Here is a 16,063-nt window from a genome sequence, read left to right on the forward strand (position 1 = left end):
TGAGGTTTCTAGCAAATTGACTGACAATATAATAAAGGACAGACACCCTGCTTCACTGAGCTTATCTAGGAAACATGAACATGGCTGGTCAAGACTGTGAGACTACTGCTCAGCTCACTATCAACAACGTGGTGTTACTGTAACCCATTTCAACAGTAATATCTAAAGGTTATGAGGTCGCACATTAGTTTTACTCTATAAGTTGTCTTTTCTTGACAAAAGCAGTAGCAAGTTGTTGTGGTTCCACTGTAAGCAGTGAAAATAAAAGGACTTCAGTATCAGAAAAGACTTTTTTCTTTTTGAAAAGCATGTATAGAGGTCCCTGAGAATTTGCTTACACGGTTCGTGCTCTTCTGCATGACCACATTCATGGAGTTGACATCATCATCTCCTCCTGCTGCCATAAAGTATTGAACAGTACTGGAGGCCACATTTGAACCCCAGACCTCCCCGACCACAGAGACAGACAAGTCTGTGTGAGAATCCAGAGTGTCAGAACATGTTGACAATGAAGGTTTATCTGAGGCGGCAGCGGGAACATCAGTGGACGATCAGATCACACAGGACACCTCAAGGTTGAACCATATCACGGTAAATTATTCACACGTCTCCCCCTGCACTCTGCAGAAAAAACAAAAACACCATCCAGACGGTTCCATTTCTGACTCATATAGGCCTGTTTTCTGATGTCAGATATATTCTATTTTTGAAACTTGAAACACCAAGAATTCATTAACATAATCTTCACTCTACCAGTGACAAGATTAATGAGTTCATATCATTGACTTACTTTGTATGCAGAAATTTCCTTGAATTTACACTTACATTAGACAATGATTTACAACTAAACCGCAAAATATTCAATATTTCAACAAAATTAAACATATTTCTTATAATACCATGAAATTGTCCTTAGCAATCAAGACGATTTGCTTCACAGAAACACAAGGGAAGCTCTCAGCAGAAAATATTTAGCAGGTGATTAAAGCTGCTGAGGGCAATGTATCCTAAAGCGAAATAAAGCTATCCTCATGTTGACTCTGGTTTGACCTCTTTCTTTATCCAAACATCTTTTCAGCTGTACCCTTTTCTGATACAATGTTCCTTTTCTTGCCTCCTGTAGTGATGCTTGATGGGTAAGTTTCTGTGCAATTAATCCACAGACAGTACAGTAAGGAAGGTAAACAGAAAGAGGAGCTAGAAAAGAAAGTGGTAGGTTCGTCCAATCATTGCTTCTGGCCTGAATGCACTGATTACCTGACCTTACCAGGTGTGCTGTGACAGACATATAAGTTGGATTTTCTCAGACTCTCACAAGAATCCAGCAGTTTCACAAGATAACCTCAACAGCTGATCTGTTTTTAGATTTGATTTCAGCTTAATATTTTATCTGTCACTTGTTAAACGCTCAAAACAACCTCAGATATAATTTATATTGCTCTCTTCTCTAATGTAGGTAGTGAAAATTTCATGAGCAGTATGCCTAACACCTCTACAATAAAAGGTCTTTAATGGTCTTTAGTGCTGATGTTTGCGACAATGCGATAGGTCACAAAAACAACCTGTTTCAGAGGTTAAAAGGTCAGATAAAGATCATCAATAGATTAGAATGTTTTTAATGATTAAGGTCAGAGAATGATGATGGTTGAAAAAAAAAAAATCAATGCCAACAACTGGTCTGGAAACAAAGAGCAGGTCGTGATGCAAAAGCTAATCACGATGTTTCCTTTGCATCAACAATAAAAGAAGCACATTGCTACAGATTATTTAGCTTCTGTAAAAGTTACAATGCAACAATTTAAAGTGTAGTTCTTCCCAGTCTTCTCAGTTCTTCCCTCTTTATTAGGATCTGATGAGTAGTGTGACGATAAATTGTGGAAGATTTAATTAATCTAAACATATTTGGGCTGGTGCCATCCTCAGCAATTCCTTTAATTTGAAAGTCCTGCGAAGTTATTCAAGCAAAGTCTTAATCTGAAAATATAGCACAGTTAATTGGGGTAATTGAGCAAAAAGATGAATATTTCTCTTTGAACTGAAGAGGAGAAGGAGTGGAAAAAAATGGGAAATACTCATGTAAGGTACCCCAAAATGTAGCTTGTTGAAACAATTTTTAACACAAAAACATGTCCTCAGAGGGAATAAAAGGCCAATTTGAAAATAAAAAAGTAATGAATAGGAAATATTCAATATGTATAACAATATAACAAAGGACATAGAATTAATACAGAAGTTAAATTAGTGCATGCAGAAAACCTGACCTGCATTATGACCTCTCATGAAACCCTGACAGAGTGCAGGTCCCAGTCACAGGACCTCCTTCCCCAGGACTGCTGCACTGCTGATACAGAGTATGACCTGTAATTTTCCATTTCAATAAGCCCAAAGCGAAATGAGCGTGCTGGCCAGCATCGATCTGTTTTTCCTCAGGTTTTATAGTAGAGGGCAAGAGGGAGGAGGGCATGTCAGATTTTCCCCCGACTGGATGGCAGGCAGCGGCTGGTCTAGACATGAAATCACCAACCACAGGATGAGACACAGAAGATGGAGGTGAATGCTCCCTGCAGCACCAAGTTTTATTAGGACAGCAGCAAACACATGCTGAAGCCAAAGAGCCACTTCAACCAACCCTGGATTGGTTCCTTCTCTATTTAGATTGATTTGCCTGCGTATTGTGGTTTTGGGCAAGGCTTTTCTAATATGGTAATAATACACTGGCCCTGTAAGCTCAAAACTCTGCAGCTAAGGAAAACATAAGAAAACATTCATGATGTAAAAACACATGAGCAACAATTTAGAAAAATGCTGCAAAATATATAGAAAACACAACCAAATAAAGAAACATACGACTAGTATTTGGTTTTGTTTCATGTCAGCGGTGGACGCCTTCGCAGTGCATTATGAGATGGGCACTGTAAATGAAGTAATTGGCTCAACCGAAAGCAACAAGCTTGTCCTCCATAAACTGCAGCACGTTAAGCTGAGCTCATTTCACATCTGTCAGACCAGCCTGATTAGCTACCAAGAGGATGACTCCTGCTGTGTTTACAACAATTTGCTTCAAAGCGTCAAAGACTAATTAATTTGGAAGAGAGCAAGAATTCAGTCATTTCCTATGTTAGTTTGGGCAACTAAAATCCTATGGCTCCAACACTAATCAAGTATTTTTAGTGCCTAAACCTGATGAAACCACTAAAACCAAATTAACAATCTTATCAAAAATGCTGCAGATTGGGGTGATGAAGCATTAATAAATTAAATCTTGACGGTGACAATGCTGCATCTGTTGCCTCCTCAGACACATCGTTCCCCACGAAAGGGGAATTTTTTGGGGTCTTTAAATGTTCTCAATTCAAGAGGGATCATAAACATACCTAGCATACCAAGGCAATTACCCAAAGTTTGTCTTTGTGATTAGATACGTGGCGTTCAGTAACATGAGATCATGTTGTGCCAGCGCATTATGCAGCACTGAAGTATTGTTAAAAACTAATGTTTAAAATGTTTAACCACGTTAAATGTATAACTCTTATATTTTTATACAATTTTGAGGAAGTGAACCTTACTTGAACATTTAAAGTCCATCTTGTAAAATCCGCCCTGCTCCTTCCTGATTTACAGTTTCATTGATACCATAAATACAACCCATAGGGATGTCCTGTAAAGCATCATCTCTCCCTACGAGTGGCAGGAGGTATTGAGCATCACAGCTCTAAATGACCATTGAGGAAGTTTGTTCCTCCTTCAAATATGACTCTTATGCACAATTCCACATTGAGCAAACATCATTCCTTAAGTGTTTCCTTCAAAAAGGTCACAAAGTCCTCTTAAAGGCATTTACCAAAATTAGTACATTAGTTACTCATTAAAAAAAGAGACATAAAGGAGAAAATATTCTCAGTCTCGTCAGACTGGTTACTGCACTGAATCCTTCACGTTTTCCTTTTATTTCCATCTGATGATCTTGTCTCCTTCACCCTGCCACAACAAAGCACTGCTGCTTTTTCCACACACTCTCCTCCAATTGGGTTTTTCTCACTTCTCTTTCTGTTTTTAAGCCCCTTTCTCTTGTTCTCCCTCTTTTCTCACCATCCTCCCCACCAGTCACTGTGATGAAGTGGCCAGTGAGTAGCCGTCTCTGCCGGTAATCACCACGGTAACTCATGGTAGTGCGGTGGCGCCGGCAACTCGCCATCCATCACCGCCTCCATAGCTGCAGGAAACTGATATATCAAGATGTAAATTCTGGCCCTGCTGCTGCTCCTCATCCTCCTCTGTGAAGACTGAGGAGGAAAAGAAAGAGGAGATGATGGCAGAGGAGAGAAGGAGTTAGGTGAGAAGGGGAATAAGTATGAATGGAGGACAAACGGGAGGTTAGAGAGAAGAAGGTGCAGCGAGAGGAAGTAAAAGAACAATGGGTGAAAATGAAATATTGCAGGAGAATGGATGGTTAAAGGAGAGGGCGATGTGGAGAATAGAAAAGGAACATGAGATTAGAGCAATAAGAACATACTGAAGCTGGTGAAATGGCACAATATGAACAGAAAACAGGACAAAGCAACTGAGAAAAGTGAAAACTCAAAGACTGGATAAAAAAAAGAAAAGCGTGATGAGGAGGAGAAAAATGCAGAATATCTACAGGGAGAAGAGGGCTACTTCTGTGGTGACGGTAATAATCCACCTTAATCCATCATTATTGCTGTCTCTCAGCCTGCAGTAAATACACACACACACACAGAGTAGCAACATTTTAGACTTCCACATAAAGTGGTGGAAGAGGTACTCAAAAGCACTGATGTCAGACAATAAAAACGCTTTGATACAACAAGTATTACCTGGCCAAAGGTGAGAGAATAAGCTAAGTGTTCTTCAGTACTGAATCTGGAACTGGTGCGTGTAGTTTGTCATTGATGTATTGCCCATTAATAAATAAACCAGATTATATGGAAAAAAATACAGTCAAAATGTTTTCAATTAGCATAAAAAAGAAGTTAGGACTGATGAGAGAATCATATATTGTTCCCTCAGCTGCCTCAACACTTCAACCATAAATGCACAAGAACTTTTCCAGGGCAAATGTCCAACTTTTGAAGCCTCGGGATCTCACAAAGTCTGCTGGAAAATGTCAGCCTGCAGCTGCTGTGGTCAACACTTAAGAATAGGAAAGAAAAATCATGACATCCAAAAGCTGATGAAGGCTCTAAAAGTCTTTTTGTTCGTCCAGAATTGGAATTCATGCCAAAACAAATGCTTTAAAGCTTTGACCTCTGCCATGATAATTGACGCCATCAGTTTTCAAATGCTGGAGGGTTATTTTTCTTTCATTGCATCTTACAAACATTACAACACAGAACATCTATTTGACTCAACACTAAATTTAATCTGTTGAAATGTGAAGCAGTACATTAAATACACAAATGTAAAAGCAAAGTTGTAGTTACCATTAGGAGCTAATTTCTTGGTTACTGCTCAGCATTGTGAACAAGATCCAAAGAATTTTAATGTTAAATACCTACCTATCTATCTATGAATCAATTTTGTAGACAAATCTAATGACAGTTCTGCCCACCAGCAAATCAATAACCAGACTTCCAACAAGGGCAGAGTCACGATATAATTACTAGAAATTACAGACATCTTATTGTAGTCTGCATGCATTTTTTATTAATCTACTAATTGTTGCATCTGGTCTGCGGGAGTACTGTGAGTTATGTGTTTGTAAAGTTTAGCTGCCATCAGAATATTAGCAATAATATCACCAAATAAAATATTTCAACCATCAAATAAAACATGTGACTATTAAGTCATGCGAAATAAAACCGTAACACTGTTTTGAGGAAACGAAGCTTTGAAAAGAGGTTAAGTGATTCATTATAAAGCATATTTAAGACAGCTGTCCAATGTTCTGTAGTAGAAAAATAAGAAAAAGCCTAATGATATTTAAGTAAAATACAGAGACGAGCTTAAAAGGTAGAAATAGAAAAACAAAAAGGTAATTAGGTCGTAGCTATTAAAAGAAAAGCAGCTCTCACACAGAGTTAAAAGCTGAGGTGGAAAATTGTGCATTAAAGAGGTCAAATAGCGCTTTTGGGGTTTTCCACTTACCTCCGTGTTAAATATAGCCTTTATGTGCATTTGAAACAAGTGAAAAGGGAGTTATAGGCCCAATCTCAATGCCTCCCCTTGGCCCTGCTGCACCGTTCTGAAAAGGTTTTTTCATGAATTTGATCATACTGGGTCCAAAGACAGTTTAGAGAACTGCATACAATGTTGAAAGTAATGTCACAATGTCAGTCCATCCCAGTTAGATTCAGTCCAGCCTCTGTGGAAAAACAATTTTAATGGATATGTTTTCTGATATGCTCATTATGTTTTCTTATGGGCTCTGTCCATGGCTACAGATGCCACTATTTTACCATGTATTCATTAACATTTAAGCCTAACCATATGCTTTGTATCCTCAATCGTACTTTTATAAATATCTAAAACCTTAAAGGACTCACAGCAAAGTCAAAGTGGACCAACAATATCGGGTCTGTCAGACTCACACTTGGATTCCTTTCTTGACAGTCAGCAATAAAATGCAACCATCCCGCTGTTCCTGCCACTTTGTATCAGATTAGTGACAGTTTGACATAATGTTACAAGCATGTCATAAGCATGTTGCAATTTGCAAAGAAAAACTGAGGCTTTTTAAAAAATGTTTAGCCTTTTAAATGTACAATACTTCCATCAACTTTTTCATTCTCGCTTCATCCTGTACAGGGTCATTGGTGGATGACTCAAACTGCCATAACCTGAAATAATACGCCAATGAAGGGTATTGAATAAAAGCAAAAAATTTATTCATGCAATTATTAATGTATAGAACTACACTGTAATGGCCCTCAGTAACAAACTCCATGCAGGAAGGAACGTTACCACAGGCTCTCCAACAACTCTTCCTCCAGAGTAATTCTCTGTGTGAATTAAGACATCCTTGGACAATTCAACATGTGCAATAACCACACCAATGCAATACATCATGCAATAATTATTTCTTGTTCAATAGCTACTTTATCTCTTTCAAGGATGCATTTTTTCTTTTTATGTAAATTCTTGTAAATTTTGTTCCTTTGTATATATTAAGATTTGTATGTGTGCAGGAGTTTTTTTACTGTCATTTTACATCATATCTTTTCACAGTTAAATCATTAACTGACATCACACAATTGAAGGGGCTGTCTATCAGAGGGCATTGAAGATGGTAGCTAGTTTCTTTGGCACACCTCTAAAAGGAGTGAGCTGTTACTTTGGACCTGACCTGGGCCTTTTGGGCCATTACTACCCTCAAGAAAACCATTTATTTCTTAGCCTCTAGAAAAGTCATATGAAATTAAATCAGTTTGAGGGGTACAACCTTCAGCTTTTATTGTAAAAAATGATTCTGTTCTTGTGTTTATCAATATCTAAAGAATACCACTTTTGTGGGGAATAAAAATAGTGATGCAACACTTAAGTCACCCCAGGCTTGGATCATTAAGCATTCAAACGTTAGGTCTGTGAGTGTTTCTTGAAGAGGATGAGAAGAAGCCCTGCAGCAATGTAGAGTGAACAATGCCAAACTGGAATGTTGATCATCAACTGCTCTGAGTTGTTTTCAAGGAAACACAAACCTGTCCAGAGGAGCCCGCTGCTTCAAATTGTTCAAAAGAAAATAACTTGCATTAAAATTTCAGATTCTAGACTTTGTCTACACATTTCATGGGTGACAGGAAGGATTTGAAAGTCAAACAGGTTGACAACATGACTGCAACAGACTCCAACTATAGATTAGCGTGCAAGCTGTACAATAAAGTGTGCATCCCACTGTATGAAATATGCAATCAAACAAGAAGATATCAGCTGTGCCACAAGTTGTCAGCATAGATGGCAAGTCCAGGGACAGTTTCCCATCATATACTTTCAACATAGTTATGAAGTACAAATAATCAGACTGATTCCAGATAAGCTCTTAAGAGTTTAGTTCCTGTATGAGTGATCATACAGAGCCATCTATCACACACCTGGCAACACAAGGGTGTAAAGTCAGACTTACTGTTGTGCCCCAGCAACTCAGGTCCAGAGGTTTCTGTGGAGACAGAGACAGAGTTCCTAGTTAGGTTTAACTGTCTTATATTCAAGCTTTCTTCTGTCCTAATGAAGTAAATGTGTGTATGGAGATCTTTTCAGGTTTTAGACATGACATCATCTCAACCCTCCCAGTCCCTGAAGCAACACACTGACTCTGTGAATGTTAATGTGCGTGTGCTAGATTTAAGGCTGATGGAGGAGGTGAGTCGCTAATAAAACTGCAGTTGGATTTATTGCATCCTGCGGGCGAGAGTGCTGAACACACACACACATGCACACAGAACCAGCTGGACAGTGCTGACCTTTCTCAATGAGTGGTAAGCAACAGAAGCGAAAGAGTAACAAAAGAAATAAGTCTGTGAAGAGATATCATCACAACACAGCTGTCAGTCAAGCACACATGAAAAAATGATCAGCGGTAGGTCAACTGTAGGTTTTGTTTTTCATCTTTAAATGTAACAGGCCTAATTTCTCACTAGAACCTGACCCATAATCCTGTTGGAGCAATGCATCCTTTTTGTTTTGGGGATCAAGGAGAAGCTGTCATTTATCTTTTCAGCTGGGGTGATGATGTCTTACAAGAGCTCCTTGATCCCTAAAAGAAAAGAGGCAGCTACCCTTCCTGTAAGAAAGAAAAACAGAGGGGTAGGGTCATGTGGGAGGAAATGGGATTTGAACCATGCATGTTCACAGTCAGTTGGTTTTCACACCAGTGTGTTTGTTAAATGTAGTGAAAGTATTTCAAGCCTAACCATTTTCTAAATCTAACAATATAGTCTGAAGCCAAAACCTAACCAAAAAATGTATTTGTGTTAACCGAATTAATCAGTAAGAGAAACAGCAAAACACTGACAGTGAACTGTGGTCAAACGAAAACAAGAGAAACTAATACTTGTTGCAGTATTTAGAACTGGGGACATCTGGGACAGTACATGACACCCAGGGACAGATGATGAGTTGGGCAAGCGTTGCTTGCTACCATTAGGTGGTCATTTGAAGGTAGAGTTGGCAGTCTTACTCATCGCATGATGTGATAAGAAATCCATTCGATAATAGAAGTATTCAAAGTAATGTAGTTGCATATTATTTTCTAAAAAAATGAAATATAAGATGAAATGTAATGCATTTTTGCATAAAATGTAATGCTTTGAAAGACTTTAAAGCACTGAATAAATCAGCGCATGGCAGCCTGTCGATAGAAAGTGGCTGTCAGCTGTTTAATGTTCAGCCAAGCGAAGAGCACAGCGTGTTAATGCCAGAACACGCCATATGGCAAAGACAGTCTCAAGCCAAAACAGTCCAGACTGGAATGAACCAGTCCGGTTTCCAGCAGATCCTCTCTGCACACAGACTGCACCAGTATGCTGTCACAGGGTGGGACTGGACACCAAAGAGCACGCTCTAAAGATGACTGACATTAGAAGTAAATCCACTCTGACATCCTGAGGTGTCTTGGGAATAGACAATTCTTCACAAAAAAATCTGAACTTCCAAAGGTCATTCGTAGCATGGCGGAGCGTTGAGAGTCGTATTAAACTACATTTTTGTTTCATGGGCTTCCTGACTGAACCTCATACAACTAGCTAAGCTGCATGAAGAGTTTTCAAGGACAGAGTTTAATTTGTGGAGCCAGAATCATCTAAATGGTGGAGCTTTCAGCCATGACCAGGCTTAAATAACCACCAATGCTGTGATTAGTGATTATTGTGCAGAATAACTTCTGTTTTGTTAAGTAATTACAGCAAGATAACTATAACAATGTGATTACATCTAGCAAATAAAAAAGCTGAGATATGTGTGGGTGTTTAAAAAGTATGCATATATTTTGTGACTAATAGCATAAAATCAAAGCAATGCACATATTGCGCTTCAAGTGTTATCAACTCATTTTATTTTCATCCATCTTTGCAGTCTGATCCATTTTTAAAGTGTTTAACAACAGAACAGAATCTAAATCCGACGCCTTCAAATTACTGGATTTAATCTGCAGCAGACATATAAGACACAGCATAACTCAAATATCCTCAACCATGAATATTACATAAAGCATTTACCCTCACGCTAGATCAGGAAGACAAAAAATGAGTCAGACTGGTTTATCTGATTGTTTTGCACATGTTTGCAGCTGAATACTGAGAGCCAAGTGAAACAAACGTTCAGGTCTCTGCAGACCAGCCTCTCTATTCATCACACACCACTGCAGTCACAATAGCTGTTGTCTCCGGAAACAAAACACCCCCACTAATTGTGTGTTTTCGTCTATCTGGCCTTTTGCTTTGCATTGATCAATCACTGAGTGCAGTGGGGTGCAGTGGGGAGGGTGGCCATGGGGGCGATGTACCTGCATCACACCTATTGGCACCATCCGTGTTCCAAGGAGCCCTCGAATAAATCACCGTTAATGACATCAGAATGAAGAAGACGAGGAGGAGGGGGAAGAGCTTTGTGGTTAAATACTCTGCTCAAAGCATTTCAGGATGTTGCATTTGGAGAATTTTACCCATCTGCAGTGAGAGCAAATAAAGACTGCAGCAGTGCAGGGTTGTCTGGTTCAGATGGAGTCTCAAGACAGTTGTAACTTAAGTTTAAACAAGGAAGCTTCCCAACAAACTATTTGGATTTGGACACACTGAAAATGTGCTGTTCGACTGCTGCCCTGCAGAAAACAGCAGCTGTGGGATACGCTACCAACTCAGAATTCTGAACCATGGATTGTGACACAAACAGGTTTTAAACTACAAACTATGCAATTTCTGATGAAACAACCGATCCGTGTGGATTGATAAGTCAACTCCATTCCCTCTCACGTAAATGTGTAAAACTAATACATTTTGTATGACATTTTTCTTAAAAATCCAACATCTTTAAAATTCAAGTGATGAGAGCTAAGTGATAAAAGCTATGATTTGATGAGAAGACTTGATTCTGGATCTCCAACCTAAGTCATGCCCACTCAATTAAAACTGCCAGCAGATGGTCTTACTCTCAAATGTCTTGTTTTGTCAAACAAAAAGCCCCAAACCACCAATGTGTTAAACATTCAGCTGTCAATACTGCTATCCATCACGCTCTGCTTCTCAGACAGAATGGGATGACAGAAAAGGCTTGAGCAGAGATTCATTAGTGTTGGAATCTGAGCATTTTCTATACCAGAAGCTGGATGTCAGAATCTCTCCACCGCTTATGCTTCACTCCCTCCTGACTATCAGAAACTGCAGCCCGGACTCGCAGTAATGGATGTTTTAAAGTTGTGGGTACCAGCGGAAAATGGCCTCGGTCAGAATTTTCCTCAAGCGCAATGAAAACAGGCAGAATGTGTGATTTCATGTGATGTGTTCAGAGTAGCTGGTTTGCTCTGTAAGTGGCAACACAAACCCACTGCTACTCCTACTTTAAGGCTGACACTAAGACTGGACGCTTGTTAGCTTTGAATCACACCGGAACCAGCTGAATCATTATCTCAGCTTTGCTGGTTATGGTAACACATGAATATGAAGCAGATTTGAATGTGAACATTAAATGATGCAACAAAGTACCATCATAAATGGTGTTTGTCACAAATAACTTGTTAGTAGTGTAGTGAGACTGCACTGTGCACAGAGATACTTCTGTTAAGAATTTGGGGAGCATGGGGGTGCTTTGCTCAAGGGCACCTCAGCCATGGCAAGGAGGTGGACTGCCACCCCTCCAGCTGTCAGTTCACCAGTCCTCTGAGTGGTGAGAGTGGTAATTGAACCACCAACCTTGTGGTTATTAGACCCAGTCTAACTGCAGCTGGCCGAGCTAACACGAGCTAATCAAGGAGATTTGATGGTTCAGTAAATTAGAAAACAAACTATACAGGAAACCCACATAAATGCAGCATAGACTTGAAAATGTCAGTTTAGATTCCTAGTGTAGTTACACAGTCAATTGTGGTGCATTCATGTGATTTCCAACAGTTTTAAAATATCCTCCAAATTAAATCTCCTCATACAGATTTAATCATTTTCTGATGGCTGGTTGGTTCTGGCCAGCCTGCATAAAACAGACATAAGAACAGTTGATCTATCTGCCTGTTCAGATTCTAACAGTCTATAGATACACAGTCATGTGTACAGAAAACACACCGACCTTCAGGGACAGCTCATTGTTCATTTCTGCTGGTGTCTTCGTGCTGTCGCCTGCACCCTCATTGATTTGTTTTTGTCTTGGCGATGTATGGTGTATACCGGTATATATATGATGTGTGTACTGATGCATCTTTCCACTAGGATGTTATATCCTAATGTAAAATGATACAGCAAATATATTTTAAAGAAACATGTCTATGGTAATAATGCTAAATATCTGATCGTTCAAACCATTACGTTGGGGAAAATTACTGTTTCAAACTGCCTCACGACAAACATGTGATGTTGGTTTTAGTTGCGTGAACATTTTTCTACCTTGTTTCTTGCATCTTTTTGTTGCCTTGCTCCTCATGTCTCAGACATCTAGATTAGACTTAGATGCAAGGGGAGGAAGCACATCAGGGGAAGGGCGACGCAATTAAGGGAATTGGGATGTTCTGCGTGATGTTGAGATCAGGGCTGTGCTGGGCAGACCATCTGCTCCAGGACTTTTTATTCCAGAGGCTGAATTTAGTTTTTATGACTCTGGCTTTGTTTTTGGCTCCTTGATTTCCTGCAGAATTAATTTGGAATGACCATGACTGATAAAAATGCAAAGATGCAAAGAGCCAAAAACTTAATCTCATCATCTGTGGATGTAAATCACATTTTAAATCATAACCTGTCAGTTGTTGGAGATCATGTTCCTGTTGCCTCATGAAGACTTGTGTTCAGTGCTTTACTTTAATCATGTCCAATTACAGGACAGTCTTGCAAGGCCACATACATAAATCATATAGAGGAGCAAAGAATGATAACAGCTTTTGATGTCTGGCTCAAATTGAATTCTGAAATAAGCCATCATGCAGTTATTACTCTCCATGAGACACAGCTGATTATCCCTGTGTGCTCAAATGGAAATATTCCTGAATGAGAACAAAGGAATTTCACGGCAGCTCCATCACCGCTGCTCCCAAACGCACACTCGCACACAACATGAAGATGTACACAGGCAGAAGTCCCATAGGACATCCATGGAACTCCCTCCAATAAAGAGGATTATAGATTCTGCCCTGTGCACCCAAGTGTTTCCAATGAAATAACGGCCTCCTCCTGCATAATTCATTAACATTTAAACCATCCCCCCTTTTAGCTGAATATCACTGTAATGGTCTGTGCACATTAAAGTCTTTGCATGGAAAACACTGCCACTCTGTGTGTGTGTGTGTGTGTGTGTGTGTGTGTGTGCGCACCTATATGTTTCTGCATTGCAAGGGTGTGAGAAAATTAGGGAGGAAGATAAGAGGAAATGTGAGTGAAAATGTGTTTCTATCTTTGGAGGCCCTGAAGGCTCAGTGGTTGGTTAAAGATTTCTCTCTCTCTCTCACACACACACACACACAGAAACACAATCCTGAAATAAGAAGGAGGAAGCATTGAGATGAATATTAAATTTTTCTCCAAGCAGACGATGGAGGCAGGAAATACATATTTATGTCGAAGCAACACCTTGGCAGAAGCGGGCCGTACTGTGTGCAAATGTACACATGAATGACTTTACTTGGGTTTTCATGAGGTCCCGACGCGATATAATTGCATAGCTGCTAAACCTGAACTAAACCTTGAGTTAAACCTGAAACCAAATCCTAACCCTCAAAGAGCCCACTGGATGTCTGTCTTAGACAAGTTTGGGTTCCAATATTTTCCTTTTATAAATGAAGAAGTATGCTGCAAAGCTAGATTTACCATCTTGCTGTTGCCTCCAACAACCATCACATCCATCTGGTGGAATTTCTTAAATGGTATTAAGTGTATTTATAGGTGCTCAATAAAGCAGATCGAGACAGAAGACAATGTTGTAGGCATGCAAGCACAAAATGCTTTAAATACTGTTTAGCTGCTCCACAAACATGCTCAGCTGTGAGCCCCAAAAGATCCACACGATCCCCAGAGTCTCCAGGTGAGCACTGAGGTCAGTTTTCCCATTCAGTGTCCAAATCTCCCTGTCTATTCTGGATTTATAGCCAGAAAATGTTTGATGTCACAGTATAGGTGATATTCTTATATAACATATCATCAATTCACCACTAAAATGTAGTGAACATTTGTGCTCACTACATTTGAACAAACGCTCTCTAAATGCGGGAGATGTTACAGTTAAAATAACTGTACCAGAGTACAGACGATCCAAAAACATGACAGAACTAGAGACAACAGCCACAACATTAACGGCATCTCTGACCACAGCCATCAGGGAAATATAATAATACTGACGATGACATTTTGAAATGTTGGTGATGTAGGAAGATGGCACCTCATTCACTTGATTCTTCTTCCTTCAGTAACTGCTGGTCAGTTCACAACAATTTATATTGTTGACCTTCATTTTGGGCTCAACTACACACCTGTAAAGTTACATGACAGTAGACTTGTGCCATGAATAGTAAAATATTTCCCTGAAGTATATCAAAGTTAACTGAGCTGTTCAAGAACCATTTAAAGTACAAGCATGATCCTAGATGGAGGAGTGACCTGTCCAGGGTGTACCCCACCTCTAACCCAACGGCAGCTCGGTTAGGCTCTACCTACTTTACTGCAAATACTTCAAAGTTACCCTTGGTAAATCTGGTCAGATTCCAAACGTAAATAGATTAACATAGATTAAGATTACTTTATTGGCATGTAGTCACACAAAATTACTGTTGAACACACACATGCACATGGACAGGGTCACACACTCATGGAGACAGATGCCATACACTGGAGTTGGTCAGACATCAGAGTGGGTTGTCCAATAACTGGAAGGTTGGCAGTTCAATTCCCACTTTCACCACTAAAAAAAAAAAATAAAAAATTGACTGACAGCTGGAGGGATGGCTGTCCACAGCCATGTACCCCCATGCTCCCCGGGCGCTGTGCTTTAATAAGGTAACTTTTTAAGGTAAAACTCCAAGAAACAGACGAACTCGTCTCTATTCATGAGAGTCCTTATTGCAGTTTTAAATTCACCAACATGATCTGCATTTCCTTGCTTTCAAAACTTCACTGGCATTTCGATTCACCACTTATCGGGAAATCCCGTTGCTGTTGGCCCAGTCTATAAACTAATGAACAGGGGTAGACACTTCTCTTTTAACATGGACTCTCGCTGACCTTTGTAAATTACATTTTAGATACTGGATTAACTGTTGAATGATTTTAAATAATGAAACTGAAGCCTGTGGGTATTTATTAAAAATCTAAAAATGTGTCTCGGACTGAACGTCTGAATTAATTTGATCGTCTGGACTTTGTCAAGGCTGTTTTGGTTGGGACATTATCATAACCACTCGATTACTTGGCGGCTTAACGGGTGAGTGGCCTCAGCTTTGTCTTTTTCTTGGCAGATTGAAGTTGGTGTTATATGTGATGTAGTTACTGTATTTTGTAAGTCAAAGGCTTTCTAATAACATCACATGAGCTATTGCTTAAACATAGCAGACATGTAGGAAATTGTGGTCTGTGTCATTGGTTATTTAATTGTACTGGAAAGATGTGCTGATATACCACTTTCCAGGAGGTGACCATAATGTGATTATGGAAAATATCAATGTTTCAGAAAGTAATGTTTCATCGATTTAGCTTACAAATGCAGCACAGTTAATGTAAATAAAACTATTCTATCTACATTCATTCCTGTCATGATTTCTCTATTCAGTGAGTATAAACTTTAGGACAAATTTCCCACTTTCACAGACTTCCCAGCGGAAAACTTTCAGCTCAGCTACTTTAGTAAGACTACAGGAGTGTTGAAATTGAGTGGCCTTGAAAGTATTTGATTTCTGCTTAAATGACAGAAGCCAGACACTCTCTGGCTCTGC

The 16,063-nt window shown here is 39.5% G+C and overlaps 1 protein-coding gene across 1 annotated transcript in view; it reads right to left on the minus strand.

Annotated features, from left to right (window-relative positions):
- enox1 (ecto-NOX disulfide-thiol exchanger 1) overlaps positions 1–16,063 on the minus strand; it is a 108,700-nt gene that overhangs the window by 71,082 nt on the left and 21,555 nt on the right. The window contains exon 2 of the mRNA XM_072397418.1: positions 8,078–8,110. The gene's annotated coding sequence lies outside the window, so the exon portion shown is untranslated. The remainder of the gene's footprint in view (positions 1–8,077; positions 8,111–16,063) is intronic.

Source organism: Leuresthes tenuis, unplaced genomic scaffold, assembly GCF_036924035.1.
Source record: "Leuresthes tenuis unplaced genomic scaffold, fLeuTen1.0.hap1 SCAF_12, whole genome shotgun sequence".
Taxonomy (NCBI): Eukaryota; Metazoa; Chordata; class Actinopteri; order Atheriniformes; family Atherinopsidae; genus Leuresthes; species Leuresthes tenuis.